This window comes from Leucoraja erinacea, chromosome 16, assembly GCF_028641065.1.
Source record: "Leucoraja erinacea ecotype New England chromosome 16, Leri_hhj_1, whole genome shotgun sequence".
Taxonomy (NCBI): domain Eukaryota; kingdom Metazoa; phylum Chordata; class Chondrichthyes; order Rajiformes; family Rajidae; genus Leucoraja; species Leucoraja erinaceus.
This window is the reverse complement of record NC_073392.1, coordinates 14,613,913-14,620,209: the sequence shown is the minus strand read 5'-3', so window position 1 is coordinate 14,620,209 and position 6,297 is coordinate 14,613,913. Positions and strand designations below refer to the sequence as shown.

The following is a 6,297-nucleotide window of genomic DNA, read 5'->3' as shown; positions in this document are numbered from 1 at the left end:
TAAACAGCGCCAAAATCACACACACGGGGTAGGGCAGATGCTCAGCCACGATTCAGGTAGGTTTTGTAACATACCTACATTTAAATAGTAATCTGCCTTCCTGTTTTTGCTACCAAAGCGGATAACCTCACATTTATCCGCATTAAACTTCATCTGCCATGCATCTGCCCACTCCCCCAACCTGTCCAAGCAACCCTGAATTCTCATAGCATCCTCCTCACAGTTCACACTGCCACCCAGCTTTGTGTCATCTGCAAATTTGCTAATGTTACTTTGAATCCCTTCATCCAAATCATTGATGTATATTGGAAATAGCTGCGGTTCCAGCACTGAGCCTTGCGGTACCCCACTAGTTACTGCCTGCCATTCTGAAAGGGACCCATTAATCCATACTCTTCGTTTCCTGTCTGCCAACCACTTTTCTAACCATGTCAGCACTCTACCTCAATACCATGTGCCCTAATTTTGCCCACTAAACTATGTGGGACCTTATCTTATGTGGGACCTATCTGCCCAATAGTCTGCACCTCCCTCCCAGGTACCCAACACCCAACAGTCTGAAGAAGGGTGTCAACCTGAAACGTCACTCAGTTTGAAGAAGGGTCTCGACCCGAAACGTCACCTTGAGTCTGAAGAAGGGTCTCAACCCAAAACGTCGCCTATTCCTTTTCTCCAGAGATGCTGCCCGACCCGCTGAGTTACTCCAGCACTTTTGTGTCTATCTTCAGTGTAAACCAGCCTCTGCAGTTCTTTTTTATACCTAACAGACTAGGCAGACTGGGCTCTAAGCAGTGGCGCAGCAGTACAGTTGCTGCATTACAGCACCTGAGATCTAGATTCGAACCTGACTACAAGCGCTGTCTGTATGGAGTTTGTTTGTTCTCTCTGTTGAGTTTACTCCGACTTTCCAAAGACATGTAGGTTTGTAGGTTAATTGGCTTCTGTGAGTTGTCCTTAGCATGGAGGATAGAACTAGTGTATGAGTGATCGTGGTCAGCATGGACTCGGTGGGCCGCAATCACAGGGAGAACGTACAAACTTTATACAGACAGTCAAGTTCGAACCCGGGTCTCAGGCGCTGTAAGGCAGCAATTGTACCACAGCGCCACTGTACCGCCCTGTGTTTGTGAATGTCAGAAAGATACATCTGCATTCAGTCATGCTGACAGCCAATCGGTCCAAGTAGCTTTTCAAAGCAATTACAGAGGTAGAATCTGTCAGTGTCTCCTGCAAAGGCCCTACATTGTCCTGACCTCATTGTCTGGGTGAGACCCAGCTGCCCTACACTGTGAGTAGTTTTAGCTTAGTTTTGAGATAGGTCAGAGATACAGCATGGAAACAGACCCTTCGGCCCACTGAGTCCGCTCTGACTCCGTACACGAGCACTATCCTACAGATCCGGGACAATTTACACTTACCAAAGCCAAATTAACCTACAAACCTATTTGTCTTTGGAGCATGGGAGGAAACTGGAGCGCCCGGGGAAAACCCATGAAGTCACAGGGAGAATGTACAAACTCATCCCAGACCACAGACCCTGTTGTCAGGATCGAACCCATGGCCTCTGGCACTGTAATGTAGCAAGTCAACTGCTGCACCACCATGCTGCCCCAATGCCGCAAGTAAAGTTGGCCTTTGAGGATGAGCTCAGGTGATAGAAGATCCAGACTGTAATGCCCCTGTCCCACTTAGGAAACCTGAACGGAAACTTCTGGAGACTTTGCACTCCACCCAAGGTTTGTGTGCGGTTCCCGGAGGTTGCAGGTGGTTGCCGGAGGTTGCAGGTAGTGGAAGCAGGTAGGAAGGATGACAAAAACACCTGGGAACCTCCTGGGAACCGCACGGAAACCTTTGGTGGAGCGCAAAGTCTCCAGAGGTTTCCGTTCAGGTTTCCTAAGTGGGACAGGGGCATTACTTGCTAGAAATCCAGACCAAAATGTCTTTGTTTGACACCAACAAAAAGATGAAAGGGTGAGAATTCAAATATGTGCGTTTCTTGCTTGAAAAATGACAGAGGTAAAATGTATTCTGTTAGTAATTTTACTACAACAACGTGGTGAGATTTAGAAAACCTGAAGTTTAAAGGAAGTCCAATTATTGAACCCTTTGTTCATATTTACAAGTGTGGTACACTGTTTGTGTGCTTTTCACTTGCCAACTTTCCATCCTCAGATCTGTCTTAACCTTCTGCGAGATTCTCAAAGCATAAATAATTGTTCCCATGCTGTCAAAAGTACTTCTAAAATATCTTGCAGCTGACACAGATTGTCCCGTTGGCTCATTCCGTACAGTCAGGCTTTTAGAAGCTGCTGTGTTAAGATCAATGGGACAGTGCTGTGCCTCTGTATGGGTCTGCCTACTATTTCAGTGATAATGATCAGAGAATAATAGATTCAATCACTATCAAATCCACCGTAGGTAGCTGGGCTTTCAACGTTCCCATTCAAATCTTGAGAAGATCTTTATTTAAAGAGCCTGTCATTGATTCACTGTTGACAATCCACATTTCCTTACCAGAATAAAACAGGTTATTTTTCTTTCTGACAGGCTGTAGATTTGATTTTATTCCCTTAAGTAACACAAACAAAAATCACAGGCATTAATCAGCAGCAGTAATTGTCAAGAGCTGTGACATTTTGCTCACCTCCAGCAACCATTAAACATTTACTTTCCATTCCATTGCTCTGATTTTGACACATATTATCTGCACTTATTGAACTGAATTTTTTAGCAAAAGAGATAAAGTGTCTTCAGCAGAAGACGGTCTTAGCGAAGTAATCCCAGGTGAATTACACTTGCACGTTCAATGCTGTCAATTTTATTTAGTTTTCAGTTAAAAGTAACTTTCATTTAACAGATTATTTTTACATAATGTATGAGCAGCAAAGGCAGGATAAATCATAATATTAGCTCTATTAGAATCCACAGTTCAATCATGATCATTATTATTTTCTTGGCTGCAATAACAGTCAGGGGTTGGTGAATCTGTGGAATTGGTTTCCACAGAAGGCTGTGGAGGCCAAGTCAAATGTTATTTTTAAGGTGGAGATTGACAGATTCTTGATTAGTAAGAGTGTCAGGGGTTATGGGGAGAAGGAGGGAGAAGGGGGTTAAGAGGGGAAGATAGATCAGCCATGATTGAATTGAGGATGGGCCTAAAGGCTTTATTCTGCTCCTAGAATTTTTTAACTTAAGGGCCTGTCCCACTTGGCCGTTATTTGCACGTTATTTACGCAACATAATTTACGCATCACGACGCACACATAACACTACATTACGCGCGCATGATGTAATGCTGGAAAGTGTGCAGAGAAGATGTATGAGGATGTTGCCAGAATGAGGGCCTGAGCTACAAGGAAAGGTTGAGTAGCAGGCCACGACTTTATTCCTTGGAGAGCAGGAGATTGAGGGGTGATCTTACAGAGGTGCATAAAATCATGAGGGGGATTGATAGAGTGAATGCACAGAGCCCTCTATCCAGAGTTGGGGAATCAAGAAACAGAGGACGTACGTAGGTTCAAGGTTAAAGGGGAAAGATTTAATAGGAAGTCGAGGTGCAATCATTTCACACAGGTGGGTATATGGAATGTGCCTCTGGAGGACGTAGTTGAGGCAAGTACAATAACACATTAGAAGACATTTTGGACAGGTCCGTAGATTGGAAAGGTTTAGAGGGACATGGGCCAAACAGGGCAGTTGGGTCTAGCGTAGATGGGGGGGCATCTTGGTCAGCTTGAGCAGGTTGGACTGAAGGGCCTGTTTCCATGCTGTATGACTCAATTCATGATACCTCGGTACATGTGACGATAATAATGAACCTAAACCTAAGCCTAAAACGATTGCAGCGTAAAATTAGTAGATTTCTTTAGAGGCAGTACATAAATGGTTGCCATGTTTCCGTCATTCCCCACCGCCGTTCCTCTGCTCCGATCTTCTGCAGGCTGCATCTGATCTGGGCACTCATCTGACCTCTGTCGGGCCTTCAGCGGCGCCTGATCCATGTGATCCCCAGGTTCCAACAGGGCCTTCCAGCAGCCCACTCCACCAACACCTTGACCCATGTACATGCTGTCTTCTCGCCTCTTGCAGCCACCGCTCATCCTATCCTCCTGGCATTGACCTTGTAATCCCTAGGGCACTTCCAAGCACGCAGGAAGCAAGCTCATCCGCTAATCGGCACTGATCACCTCCGTCCACCGCTGTCGCCATCCTTTAGCTGAGGAGCCACTCTAGATTAGATGTTGAATTAAATTTATGGTTATGAGAACATTGTTTTTAGTTTTTAGTTTTGGAGATATAGCGCAGAAACAGGCCCTTCAGCCCACCGAGTCCACAGCGACCAGCAATCCCAGCACATTAACACAATTCTACACACACCATGGTCAATTTACACTTATACCAAGCCAATTTACCTACAAACCTATACGTCTTTGGAGTGTGGGAGGAAACCGAAGATCTTGGAAGCAATGGGGTCTGATTTTCCCAGTCATTGTTAACAATGTGAATATAATAACAAGGAACTGACAAAAAAACATAAAGACCAATGAGTGTAATTAAGATTTATTTTCTATAGAATCATTGTTTCAAGAACCTTAATGACTGATGATTTACCAATGTTTCTGATCACAATTCAGCTCTTTAAGACGAATCGACTGAAAAGGTATATCCTCCATCTGAACTGTTCCTCGCCTGTGCCCTTTGCCCTGTGCCCTTTGCCCTGTGCCCCTTGCTCTGTGCCCTTTGCCCTGTGCCCCTGCCCTGTGCCCCTTGCTCTGTGCCCCTTGCCCTGTGTTTCTGCCACTACTTAATCAGTATTTTCCGAACACAACGGTAGAGTCGTGCAGCTGGTAAAGCTGCTGCCTCTCAGCACCAGAGACCCAGGTACGATCCTGACCTTGAATGGTGTCTCTGTGTAGTTTGCACCTACTCCCTGTGACCTGGTGGGTATTCTCCGGGTGCTCTGGTTTCACCCCCAACCCAAATACATGCGGATTTGTGGGTTAATTGGCTTCTGTGAAATTTCCCCCTAGTGTGTAGGGAGTGAGAAGGTGGAGTAGCGTAGAACTAGTGTGAACGGGTGACCAATGGTCACAATTCAGATCTTTCAAGCTCATCAACTGTAAAGGTATATCCTCCATCTGAACCATTCCTCACCAGTGCCACTTGCCCCTGTGTCCCTCTGTGTATCAGCCATCGCTTCATCAGGAGTCTGAATCAGCCAGAAGATTGTGAATTCATGTCTCATGGCAGAGATTTGCATATGAAAACTTTGTTTGACATTTCAATCCAGTACAGGAGGATTTCCATAATTAGTTGCTCCATACGTGGATTGAAGTTTATCATCACTTATGTTTCTAGATTTTCAGACATCTGCAGATTTTGAAATGGTGCCCTTCTGTACTCTTCCATATCATACGTCAAGAAAAACAGTGATTCTGATGTTGGTCTAGTATGAGGCTAGTGTGCACCCCCCTCCATCCTGAACACAACCTATTCCCTTTGACTTCTTATTTCCTGTCCTGAAGCTAGTTTTGTATCAAATGCTTCTACTGCCGTACGTGCTTCAATAATGCTGACAATCAATTTATCAAAGAGGTTTTGAAAGCTCATATGCATAACCTTACTTTCCTCGACCCTCTCCAATTCAAGAGGTAAATGTTTAAAGCTGGGCACCATTGACCCGGGTTTGATCCTGACTAAAGGCTTGTCTGTGTGGTGTTTGAACGTTCTCCCCGTGGCCTGCGTGAGTTTTCTCCGAGATCTTCGATTTCCTCCCACACTACAAAGATGTACAGGTTTGTAGGTTAATTGGCTTGGTATTGATGTAAATTGTTCCTAGTGTGCGTAGGGTAGTGTTAATGTGCGGGGATCGCTGGGCAGTGCGGACGCAGTGGGCCGATGGGCCTGTTTCCGCACTGTATCTTTAAACTAAGAAACTAAGATAGTTTAGAGATACAGTGTGGAAACAGGCACTTCGGCTCATCGCGTTTTCACCGGGTGTTCCGGTTTCCTCCCACATGCCAAAGGTTTGTAGGTTAATTAGCTTTGGTAAAATTGTAAATTGTCCCTGGTGTGCAGGCGTGTGCTAATGTATGAGGTAATCGCTGGTCGGCGTGGACTCGGCGGGCCGAAGGACCTGTTTCCGCGCTGTATCTCTAAAATCTAAAGTCTAACAGCAAGTGAATAAAAGGACATCATTGATTTGCTTCCTGACATCAATATATATATACATATGTATATATTCAATTTGTCTCAGGGACCACATGCATTGGAAATAAGCAGAATGATCACATGATG

General features: G+C 45.0%; 1 long non-coding RNA gene across 1 annotated transcript in view; it reads right to left on the bottom strand.

Moving 5' to 3' along the window:
- Positions 1 to 2,269: 2,269 nt before the first annotated feature.
- Positions 2,270 to 6,297, bottom strand: part of LOC129704537 (uncharacterized) — a 32,220-nt gene continuing 28,192 nt past the window's right edge. The window contains exon 3 of the long non-coding RNA XR_008724743.1: positions 2,270 to 4,229. This is a non-coding gene — a long non-coding RNA (uncharacterized LOC129704537). The remainder of the gene's footprint in view (positions 4,230 to 6,297) is intronic.